This window comes from Lampris incognitus, chromosome 7 (assembly GCF_029633865.1).
Source record: "Lampris incognitus isolate fLamInc1 chromosome 7, fLamInc1.hap2, whole genome shotgun sequence".
NCBI lineage: Eukaryota > Metazoa > Chordata > Actinopteri > Lampriformes > Lampridae > Lampris > Lampris incognitus.
The window spans coordinates 1,838,381-1,850,880 of NC_079217.1; the positions used below are offsets into that span (position 1 = coordinate 1,838,381).

The window sequence follows — 12,500 nt, forward strand, 5'->3', positions numbered from 1 at the left end:
ATCACACTTTTTGATGATGGAGCGGCACGTTAGCCGTCCCAGTAGTCTTCACTTTTGGGCCAGCACCAAGGAACAGAGAAATGATTCACATTTTTTTCACGTTACTTTTGACTTTGACCAGAAATGTAGAGCGCTGTGAGTGGCTGTTGCGGCTAGAAAAGCACTATATAAAATGCAACTTGATTGATTGATTGACATTGGCAGCTGATGAGTGCGTGACGTAGGAAACAAGCTTGTACTGCAATGTATTAAAGTTTTTCCCCTACATATAAATATATAGATATTTGTAATAGCTTGAAGTTGTTAAATGGCAGAACAAGCTTGTTTCAAAACATATCTTTGCTCCTGAATTGTTGAGCTCTTTTTTTCTGCATCGAAGGTTTCATTGCAACATCCTGTGGACACACACACACATATATATGTATATAAAACTTTGTTAAAAGAAATACTCAATGGTAGGTAAAGTGCATCAAGTAAATTCAAATTCAATTTATTGACAGCTGATGATGCTTATGGCACGAAACAGGCTTGTACTGTCTCATAAAGAATCTACTTGACTCACTGGAGTTTATATATATATATATAAACTTGGGTTGTACCCTGCATCTTTCAGGTATAGATCCTATTAAAATGTGTGACTGTGGAACAGGACATTGCTGGAAGTGTGTGTGTCTGTGTGTGTGTGTGTGTGTGTGTGTGTGTGTATGTGTTCAGTCAGCGTCCCTGGCGTTTAAACGGAATAAAAAAGTCCAACACATTGTTTTGAGGAGACTGACAAATCTCTATTCAGAGTGCAACCTTCATGTGTGATGAAGAACAGAAACAGCCTTTTCGCATCATTTATTGGACGGGGCCCATTCTGCACGTATGACCAGCAGAGGGAGCCCTCACCTGCAAAATCCCTGAGCCGGTTACGCTCGCCTCAAACAACCGAGAAGGTCTGGCCCAAGCTGCAAATCCACCTGGACTAAAGTCCAGGCGGACCTGTGTGGTTCGGTGTGTCCAGCGTCTGGTGCTATGGCAGCATGTACCCCCCAGCATGGCACTGACGCTACCAAAAGGTTGGGGGTTTGAGTCCCACTGGGGCCACACATACTGAAATGTGGGGCTCCTGGAAGTAGACACAGCTCTGTAGAAATGAAGCCCTGCTGGGTGTCCCGTTGCATGTTGGGGTGGAAATGAGAGCGGGGGGCCTCTGCTGCTGCTGGGGATGATGCTGGGGGTGCTGGGGGTGCTGGTGGGGGTGCTGGTGGTGCTGGTGGGGGTGCTCGGGTTTAGCCGCGGGGCCATGGCCGGTCCGGTGACCTGCAGCCTGCACACATGCGAGGTAAGGAAGAGGTGTGCTGGGGGGTTACTTGCCTGCATAGCCAGGCCACTCACTGGCTGGCTGGCTGACTGGCTGGCTGGCTGGCTGACTGGTGGGTGGATGGTTTATTAATTATTTACTTAGTGGCCCTAAGAAAGTTTATTGTGCAGGACAAGCTATAATGAGATATAAAGCAGAGCACTAACGCGCTTGTCAGTGGCACAAACCCACAAGGAGTCGCTAAAGGCGTCGCCATTGTTATTTCTCACATCTCGCGCAACAGCAACAAAGAGCCACAAACATCAGAATCGGCTCGGCTCGGCTCGGAGGGCGGCAGCGTGGTTCTGCTCTCGGTTCCGTGTGGGGAGGGAAAAAAAGGAAAAAGCAAGCCGCGGTGCCGCGTGAGGTCGCCCACGGTGACATACGGATGCCCGCGTGGCCACGCCACCGCTTGTTCCTGGCTCGAGCTGCGGAGACGCGATGGGCTCGCGCTGACATGCAACGTGCTGCCCTTCTGCACCTCCAACCGCGGCGGAGTCACGAGCCGCTGCGAGGTGACGCGTCCTCCGCTTCCAGCCCGAACCCCAACCCGAACCCGAACCCGAGCCCGCGGACGCCGCGTTGCCCGGCAGCCCGCTCCCAGACGCTGTGAAACTGCACCGCTTCCTCGTCGCTTCACGCCGGGCTCCTGTGGCGCAGAGTCGGCGGCGGACGGAGCAAGCGGTGGCGGCGGCGGCGGCGGCGGCGGCGACGGAGGAGGAGGAGGAGGAGGAGGAGGACACTACTTCGGGGGAATGTCGACTGGCCGTCAGTCCTGACATCGGCCTCTCTCGTCTCAGGCGCCAGGGAAATGGGGTACAGTTGACTCGTATTCTCCGCCGCCGTCCTTCTCGGAACATGTCAGCCTTCCCGCCCGCGCGTCCCCAGCGCCGGGCTCCTTTGTCTGCGCACTCGCAACTTTCTATTCTCCCAAGTGTCGAGCCGACCGCAAAGTTCCAAACCCCGCTAGCTAGCTAGCTAGCTGGCACGCTAGCCAGCCAGCTAGCTAGCTAGCATGCCAGCTAGCATGGGCTCGCCTGCAGATGTGCGCCAGGCGGACAGGCGGGCGGGCAGGACGGCAGCTAGCTGGCATGCTAAGCTAGCCCGCTGGAGCTGGCGCAGCAGGTCTCCGTCAGGGTTGACGGCCGGGGCATGTCACCTTAAATTCGGTTAACACGGGCGCACCCCCCCCCCACCACCCCACCCCACCCCCGGCTCGGTGATTCGGCCAGTTGGTCCCGTTCGGTGTGAGATTTCCACATCCACATGTTTTGGGTGTTAGCTCGCCCAGCTAGCTAAAGCTGCCTGGAATCGTTCCCAGCTAAAGCGGCTAAAAGCCCAACATGTATCCCCCCCCCCGGTCCGATGACAGCTGCCTTACGAGACCTGCCGCCGCCGCCGCCGCGGCTGGGGCACAGCGGGCGTGCGGGGAGCCGGGCTGATCGAGCCGGGCTGCGGATCAGCCCGGCTCAGAGCTGCTTAGCTGCAACTTTATTTACAAAATGTCCGTGTAAACTTGCTGAAAATGCCAGCCAGCTGCCCCGAGCCAGCTGCCCCGAGCCAGCTCCACGCAGGCTGGCGGGTCCTGCCTGCTGCTGCTGGGGGCAGCTGGAAACGACCTGCCACTGAGCTGTCGTGTGGTATTGGTTGGAAAATCAAAATGGTGTTGTGATTGATCAGCACGGTGGGGGGTGGGGGCTGATCAGCACGGTGGTGTGTGTGTGTGTGGGGGGGGGCAGCAGCAGCGTGGATACCAGCAGCCTGCTCACTGTAACCTTTAACATGTCGTGGCTCGGAAAAACAACAAGGCGACATCCGCTTTTTCAACAAAGTTCTCAGTTATTTCTGTTTTATTGTGCGTGTGCGTGTGCGTGCGTGTGTGCATGGAGGGGGTTTGAAGGGAAGTAATTACACGCACATCACGTAGGTAGGTGCAAGACTGTAAGAGCATCATCAGTGGAAAAACAGCGGGGTGATGACGCCTGCACACTTACTCGGAGCCCCGGAAGTTTAACAGGACAGCGTTTCGATCCCACATGGGTCCTCTTCTGGGGTCCTCTTCTGGGGTCCTCTTCTGTCCGTAAGGCGTTTTGTGTGGCCTCGCACCACTCCAGCCTGTTGAATATTGTGTGGTATGCTGCACCTCAGCCCACTACCTGCTAGCGGTCCTGGCAGCCTCTCCATCGACCAGGTGTGTGTGTGTGCGTGTGTGTGTGTGTGTGCTAGTGTGTGTGTGCACGGTATTCCAGTGAGCTATATTTAGCGCCTAACACAGTTTGCAACTTGATCCGGATTGTCTTTGAGGGCTGCAGACCACTGCATGCATACTGCTTTCAAGTGGGAGCAGAAGATCTCTCAGATGTTTGCTTTTGGCCTGTTTTCTGAGGACACGCCACTGTCCTGCCTGCCTGCCTGCCTGCCTGCCTGCCTGCACATCCTAGTGCACGGCTGTGTTCTTGCTTCTTTGCATCGCATAGTTAGGACGGCAGCCAAATGTGGCACATTGACATGATAATTGCTGTCGTTATCATAATGGTAAGATTGACAGCTTTTGTGGCATTAAACACTACATTTGTCAAGTACACTGATATTCTGAAGTGCAAGTAACACTCCAGAGTGGAGGCTACGCTTGAAATAACTAGAGGGTTTAGGCTAACCAAATGCCAGCGAGCAGCTGACTAGTGAACAGTAAGCCTGTTTTCATAATGAGCAGGCTAACGTGTATAATTTCATGTTGGAACTACATCATTTGCACCTTGACTGTCCCAGCTTGGCTGTAAATGGAAGTCTGTTTCCTGGCTCTTTGTTCTGAATTGATTTGAATGAATAAGCACATGGGCAGCGACTGCATGCCCCCACAGTCTTCGCCAGAGCAAGCAGAGGCAAATTTGGTGAGCTGCTGACAAAGTGCTTCTTATCTGGTTAGGTGATCTGAGAGCGTCGGGGTGAGTTACAGGTAGCATTGCTAAGGTAAGCTATGAAAGAATAATGTGATATTGAGAGCCTTTCCATGAGGCGGCATACAGTGACACGATTAAGCGCTGGGCTCCAAAGGCCTTTTTTTATTTTTTATTTTTTGGAAACCCAAAGCCACAATCTTAACTTAAGCAAGTAATCGTGTCGGCCGTTTTTGTGACACTACAGTTCTGTAGCAGCGGCTACTCCCGTTTCAGTCTCTAACTTGGAGAGAGGGCATTTCTTGAACCACAATTTCCTCAAACAAGCAACTGTACTTTGTGTTTCGTACACTTCTGCTGAAATCAAGGCACGTATAGATAGCCGTTGTGTAGTGTCACAGTTCATAATGTGTCGGAAGAGAAATATGCTTGACTATTTCAGTTGTGGATCATTTCTACCAGAGTAAACAAAAAACTCGGCCTACAATTCACTCTTATCATTAACAGCCTTTGGCTCGACAGTGTTGACGATCCCTTCTAGGATATAAAAAAAATCCTGCCTCATTAAACAAAACAATTTTTTTGGCAGCATCTATCACGATAGCTTTTTTTTTCTTGGCCACGGCCTATGTATTTACAACAACATCCTCTATAATGATCAAGTTTTATAGTTTGCATATCTCTGAAAACACTCTTAAAACATCATACATTTTGCAGTGTGCCGTTAATCCTAAAAATGACCAGCAACATTTTTTCAGCCCTTCATCAGCAAACAGCATTTTTAGAAAATATTACTTTTTCCAAATGATGATTAGTTTCTCCCAAATGATGATTAACCCATAGTAGACGGACTCGCCAGCCGTACCCAGAGATTTGCATAGTGACTGGTGTTTATTTCTTTGGCTTTTTCATTAGTTACTCTCAGAGACTCCCAGAACCTGTGTTACCGCTTCTGCAAGGGCTCCTCCCTTCTCCGCCTCTATGGTCACTTGTCACTTATTATTTGGTTATCTAAATAATGGAATTGTATCTACACTGAAAGAGGAAATTGCTTGCATTCCTTGTGTTCCCCACGGGCAAAACTTTTGCTCCTTTAGTCCCACTTAGTTAAAGCAGCATTTTTATTAACCGACACATTCCACATTTAGATATCTATACAGAGGTTTCCATTTATGTGGGATTTTATGCCATGAACAATTATCTTTTTTTCTGAGCAGCGGTAAAAGAAGGATGTGCTCTTAATACTCCTTCTTCTTCTTTGTTGCTCTAACTTGTTCGTGCTGACTGGACTGGTGTTGGCTGACCAGGGCAGATAAGACTTGACTTCCTTTCCTGTCCGTATGTAGATCGGGTGATGAGTATTCAGCAATTACACAAAATGGCTTATGTCCATCACTCTTCTTTTTCCAACTGCCTCTGTGTCAGACTGTCTCCCTTCTGTCTGTGCTGTGGCTGCATTTTGGTCTTTTTCCTTGCTCTAGTTGGCTAACTTCCCAGAATGTGTTGGAAAGGATACAACCCTTGACCCTCTGTACAAAATGAGCCCAGTACTTCCCTGTCTCTGAGTAGAGACCAAACCATGGAGTTAGGTGACTGCAGTCTTCTCCGTACTTCATTTTCAGTCTATTGGGGCAACTTCAGTCTCTATCGCCTCTTCTTCTGTGCGTGTGCTTTATTAGGGACGCCGTTTACCTCTGCACGGCACAAGTTGCCTTCCCTAGCCAGCTTGCAACTCTCGCAGTACAAGCTCCTGATGATGTTCAGCAACCAACTGGCTAAAAGCACTCTCTTCGTAGAGTTGGGTATCTTTCAGTCGACGCTGAAGCAGCCGTTCTCACTGGCAACATGTCTCGCTCAACCAAGTCAGATTTGTTTTTGTTTTTTTGTCTTCATTGCCTCGATGCATGTTTTCATTTTGTGTAAAAAGAGGCTTCATATCAGATCAAGTGAACACTGTTTTGTGTGAATGATTAAAAGCCCGTGTCCTATATAGCACACCTTTGGTACCTTCACAAATGTCTCAATATTCCCTTTTCTTTTCTCTAGTCCAAGTCCATGCCCTTCTTTCTGCACATCGCCCGCCTGGTATATTTACTCAGCACCATGTCATGTTTTGTTGCCGCAGCAACCTTCCCTAACCGCCTCCAACAAGTTGATTTGTTGGCTGTCACCTGTGGACTGTCCCACAATGCACTGCGTTTTACCCCCAATAACTTCCAAGAGCAGACTTTGACATTATTCAGTGCGAGAGCCACTGCAGCGCTGAGTGTAGAACAGACAGCTATGCAAATCACAGTCCTTGGAAAACAGCATTGCTAGGTCAACTTTTTCCAGAAGCAAGAGGATGATAGACGAATTAAAAGCTGTATCAAAATTTAACGCATTCTTGATGTTTTCCCTAATCTCAGAGATTCCGTCCTCTGCCTTTTAGCTCATGCTGAAGAAAATGGGTGCCGACCTACAGTAACCTCTTGTTATGCTCGCAGACCAATACATTCCCACGACAACATGCAGCAGAAAAACAAACAGCATGCTGGGAGAGAAGAACAAGGGTGTGATTGAGAGAAGTGGGTGGGGTGGGGTAAGAAAAGGACAAAGATTGGTATGGCAGGGACAATAATGAGCAAGAAATAGACCTGTGGGGCAGAATATGGTCAATAATGTGAGAGCCGGGTTTCTGCTGCCTGCTAATCTGTGAGGCGTCATTTCTGTGTATTGCAGCTCTGTTGGTGTACCGCCAGAGGTGTGTTCTGCCTGCCAAAATGTGAAATATAAATGGCTTTTAGGAGACATTTGGCTGAGTTTGAAATGAACCATTTCCTCACCCATAGCTTTTGATAATTTACACAGATTGCTTTCCCTTAGCTTAATTTATGAAAGTATTTGTGAGTTTCAAATGAATAGAAAAAGTAATGTAAATTCATACGTCGCTTGGTAACTTATGTTGAGAGTTTGTTGGAAATGTTTCCGGGATTTTTAACCATTTTTCAGTTATGAACGTTTTTATATCACTGTTCTAATGCCACTAGGAGGCGCCATACTGTCTTCGACATGCTGTCATATCCACTGGTGTCACTCTTAATTACTAGAGATAGCCCTCAAGACCCAGTTCTAAATTAGTTTTTTGGCTTTTCCCCCTTTTTCTCCCCAATTGTACCTGGCCAATTACCCCACTCTTCTGAGCTGTCCTAGGTTGTTGCTCCACCCCCTCTGCCGATCCGGGGAGGGCTGCAGACTACCACATGCCCCCTCCAGTATGTGTTGAGTCACCAGCCGCTTCTTTTCACCTGACAGTGAGGAGTTTCACCAGGGGGACATAGCGCGTGGGAGGAGGCGCTAGTGCAGCAACCAGGACACATACCCACATCCGGCTTCCCACCCGCAGACACAGCCAGTTGTGTCTGTAGGGACGCCCGACCAAGCCGGAGGTAACACGGGGATTCAAACCAGCGACCTCCATGTTGGTAGGCAGTGGAATAGACCTCTACACTACCTGGACACCCCCAGTTATAAATTAGTCAAAACTTCTCTCTCTCTCTCTCTCTCTCTCTCTCTCTCTCTCTCTCTCTCTCTCTCTCTCTCTCTCTCTCTCTCTCTCTCTCTCTCTCTCTCTCTCTCTCTCTCGGGGGCTGTATTTAAGCAGTTGTTGGGGTTGTGCTCTTGCACACAACGTGAGAAGTGATTGTTCCTTCATGGCAGAGAGAAACACCACCTGTATGTGGCACCAGAGCCGTAGAGCCGGAGTCTGGTAGGCTAATAACAAATTATTACAGACAGGCTATGAAAGGAAATTTATCAGTTAATTATTTAACCACAAATATATTTTTAAAATTTGGCAACTTTTTGTAGATTGTCAGACTGAGGCTGCAGCCACCATAATCCAGCCCACCCCTCCTCCGTCTACCCCTGATCCCAGCCAAACCCAAAGTCCCTTTAGGCTAGCTGCTAGCAGGGTTGGGCAATTTTCTCCAGAAAGGGTCAGTGTGGGTGCAGGTTTTTGTTCCAACCAAGCAGTTACACACCTGTCTCTCCAAACAAGTTCCTCAGTAAAGACTCTACCGGTTGATTAGTGGGATCAGCTGTGTAACTGCTTGGTTGGAACAAAAACCTTCACCCACACTTGCCCTTTCTGGATAAGACTGCCCACACCCCTGCTAGACAATGATAAACCAATGTCAGTTCTGTTCTTGGTAAATTGACTTTTTCTTGTCAAATGATCTAAAAGAACTGATGAGCAACAGCGATAAGAGCAGCGCTATCGACAAATTAATGCATTAGCCAAAATCCACTTCTGCACACATGATGGTAGTGGAAGGTGACTTGGAAATTGTCGAACATGATCCAGAAAGGTCCGGTGTGGGTGCAGGTCTTCGTTCCAACCAAGCAGTTACACACCTGAGCCTACAAATCAAGGTCTTTAGCAAAGACTATTGGTTGACTAATAGAATCAGGTGTGTAACTGCTTGGTTGGAACAAAGACCTGCACCCACACCGGTCCTTTCTGGATCATGTTGCCCATTCCTGAATTAGACCAACAGTGTTATTTAGGAAAATAGTGTGTAAAAAGAAAAAAAATTGGATGTAGTTGCTTGTGATCCCTTTGCTTTAAGTGTGATTTCATCGTGTAGTTTTCATGTACTGGCCGATGTGATGTCAGAGAATTTACGCAAGCAGTCTGGGGGTTTCCCAGGGTGGCGTAGGTAGTTTCTATGTAGGCATTTATGAAACCATTGAGAGAATTCTGCTTTAAAACAGACTTTCAAATGTGGTCAATTTAGTTGTATGTGCTCTTCATTGTCAATCATTTACATGACTACTTAGAATATAATCTATCCTCCTAACGGTATGTCAGCCATATGTTTCCTTTTCCTTTAAGCTGCCGTTTGTATGCTTAAAACACCATATTGCCAGTAATGCTGCAAAAGCCTGCACTTAAGGTGGGCGGTATTTTCTTATCTGGTGATCAGGGATGAGCCACAGCAGTCATGGATAGTTGGTGTTGTTACAAGATAATTAGGCACCATTTCTATTCAATAGAAATCTGAGGAAGATTGGCGATAGTTTGAAAAGACCTTTTTAACTGTGGATCTTTGTGTGTGTGTGTGTGTGTGTGTGTGTGTGTGTGTGTGTGTGTGTGTGTGTGTGTGTGTGTGTGTGTGTGTGTGAGAGAGAGAGAGAGAGAGAGAGAGAGAGAGAGAGAGAGAGAGAGAGAGAGAGAGAGAGAGAGAGAGAGAGAGAGAGAGAGAGAGAGAGAGAGAGAGAGAGAGAGAGAGAGAGATACGTGAATGTGCGTCTGTTTGTGCTCACAGATGTATGTGTGCATGTTAGCACCACTACAGTAGAATTAAATGCAGCCTGTGTAGTACTGTGTAGTACTGTGTAGGTACTGTGTAGGTACTGTGTAGGTACTGTGTAGGTACTGTGTAGTACTGTGTAGTAATGGCTAAGTGGCCAACACACTGGCCAAAGCCGCAGTAATAATTGCTAGAAATGCCTTGGTGGTTGTGAGTTAGGAGTAGTTTAGTCTCCCTCCATCTGCCACTCTTCCAGTTGGAGTTGGCAAGGGTTCTGTGGCCAATCCACCATCTGTATGCTTTGGGAAAATTTGCCTATTTATAAGCAGTTTTGACTCCTATGGTAGCAGAAAAGTTTTGACTCCTGAAAAGTTGCAGGGATGGCAAATCAAATCAACCCTCTTTTGGGAAAAAAAACAAGCTGGAACACTTGCCAACGTTTCCTCTTCATTTCCCCCTAGCAGTTAATATTTCATTGGACTTAATTTATCTTAAAGTATGATTCATTTGACTGGGAATTCATTTTAGGGATTACAAATTTCTTGTTCTAGGTAGGCCTGGCTAAGTAATGATGGGGTCAATAACATAGGTTGTAGACAAACCACATAAACATTGCACTGCAGGTTAAGGCAGATAGAGAAGAGTGAGATAAAAAGTGCAGAAGTCTGCTGCACTTAAGAAACCTGGTAAAAGCAGTGCCGAGGCTCGCCAGATAAAAACAGTCTTCTTCATAAATGGAAAACTGAAATGATCTGTGATTGTGTTTTGTGTGACTCTCATGTCAGTTGTAATGTATATTTAGAGCTATAGCATACTGTATCTATGATGAGTGATACATTGTGAGTCAGTATTATTGCCACACCCTGTGGTAATATATTTCATATTTCAAAACAAACAAACAAAAAAAATGTAAAAATTTGAAGTTTTATTTAAAACATTAGAGGTTAATTTCACTGCGTTTTTTTTCTTCTAAAGTATAGGGTGCGCTTTAAATTTGACAATGTTGTTCAGTGGTGCAATCTTGAAAATGGTTTTTGTTGAACTAACTGAGACCTAGTATGGTGATCGGTGGTAAACCCATGTGGGGTTTGAGCATTCCAAACCTAAGAGATCAAGTTAAAATGAAGCAGTTGCCAGCACTATTGCCACAGCACCAGAAAAATAAAACATAATAGAGCCAGATGATACTGGACTTTTGGGGCCAATACCGATTTTAAAGGGGGGGGGGGTATCGATATATCAGCTGATCTCATATATATATATATAATCCAGTGTCCAGTGAGTCACGTAAATTCTTTGTGAGACAGTACAAGCCTGTTTCATGCCATAAGCATCACCAGCTGACAGCTGATGATTGCTTATGGCATGAAGAAAACCCGATGAGGAGGCCAGCACCTCATGCAGTGAGTCTGATGGGGAAGACTGTGGAAGGGAGAAGACTGAGGAGGATCTCCATATGGTGCAGCTGGATGAAATGAGTGGGCGTAATCAGAGTGAGCCAGAGGAGGAGAATAAATCTCCAAGATCCACTGGTGAACAGGAACAGGAATCTCCCCAGGTGAAAGCCTTACCCTCTGAGTCAGTAAGGGTCAGGAGAAACCCCTTTAGGGACAGACACGCGCCAAAGAGACTGATGCATGAACTAAAGGCCCTGGACCCTGACTCGGTTCAGCGGAAGATTGACCTGGGACGGAGAATATGGGAGAGAGCTAAAGCAAAGATGAACAAGGAGGATGGCAGAGAGTGACACACATACACATACCCCATGACACACACACCCCATGACACACACACCACATCACGGCTGTGTTTTGAGTTGTGGGCTACCAGGGAATTTATTCATCTGATAGCGGGGACGCCATCAAACATAGCGGAGGTGGCTGTAAGGAAGTCAGTTACACTTAATCGCCGGCAGGGGGTGATTTTGCATTGTTGGTGCGTGTTGTTGTGTCGTTCTATGGCGTTGCAGTAGTCTTTTGTCCCTCGTGGCTCCCGTAGAGCCAGTTCTGTTCTGTGTTGCAAGGTAGGTACTGGTGCCTGTTGTTGGCCCGCAGAACTGGTATTTTATGTCAAAGGCCCGTCACTGTTAGAAAAAGCCCCATTTGACATGTTGCGTCGTGCGGTTGAGCTAGCTAAACAATGTATGGGTTAACCTGATGAAATGTTAGCAGGCTAAGTAGGCTATTACTTTGTTGGTTAATGAAAATGTTTCCTATGGACTGAGCATTTCTTTGAATGTTTTATTTATTTTTGTGTTCTCAGAAACTTTACCAGTTCTGTTTTGTGTTACCAGCTGCCTGTATTGTGTGCTGCGAGTGGCGCTGTGTGAGAACGCTGAGTGATAACGCAGCAAACCCGCTCTGCCTCACCCGCCATCAGGCCTCCCGTCCCCCGTCTGTACAACTCTCTCTCTCTCTCTCTCTCTCTGTGTGTGTGTGTGTGTGTGTGTGTGTGTGTGTGTGTGTGTGTGTGTGTATTCAATTCAATTCAAAACTTTATTGCAGACTCAGGGTCCATAACAGACTAAGACAAATAGGTAAAAGACAAACCCTAGATAATCCAAGTAGCGTTTTTTTTTCTTTCTGGAAACCATCAATGGTGTTGATAAAAGTGCTCAACAAACGAAGAGCGGAATATTTAACCACATTGGCAGCTGATGAGTGCACAAAACAAGTTTGTTCTGCTATATATTAAAGTTTTTTATCCGCACACACACACAGACACACACATATATCAACACCGTTGATGGTTTCGGTGCCGCCCCGTATCATCAGTTGACAAGATTGTCAGCTGATGTGCTTATAGCATGAAACAGGCTTGTACTATCTCATAAACAATTTACTTGACTCCCTGGATTATTTTGCTCCTTATTTGTTGAGCACTTTCCCTACCGTTGAGTGTTTCTTTTAACAAAGATACACACACACACACACACACACACACACATATATATATATATATATA

The 12,500-nt window shown here is 46.9% G+C and overlaps 1 protein-coding gene across 1 annotated transcript in view; it reads left to right on the forward strand.

Moving 5' to 3' along the window:
• The first annotated feature begins 1,624 nt into the window (after positions 1-1,624).
• Positions 1,625-12,500, forward strand: part of bcl9l (bcl9 like) — a 52,937-nt gene continuing 42,061 nt past the window's right edge. The window contains exon 1 of the mRNA XM_056283250.1: positions 1,625-2,161. The gene's annotated coding sequence lies outside the window, so the exon portion shown is untranslated. The remainder of the gene's footprint in view (positions 2,162-12,500) is intronic.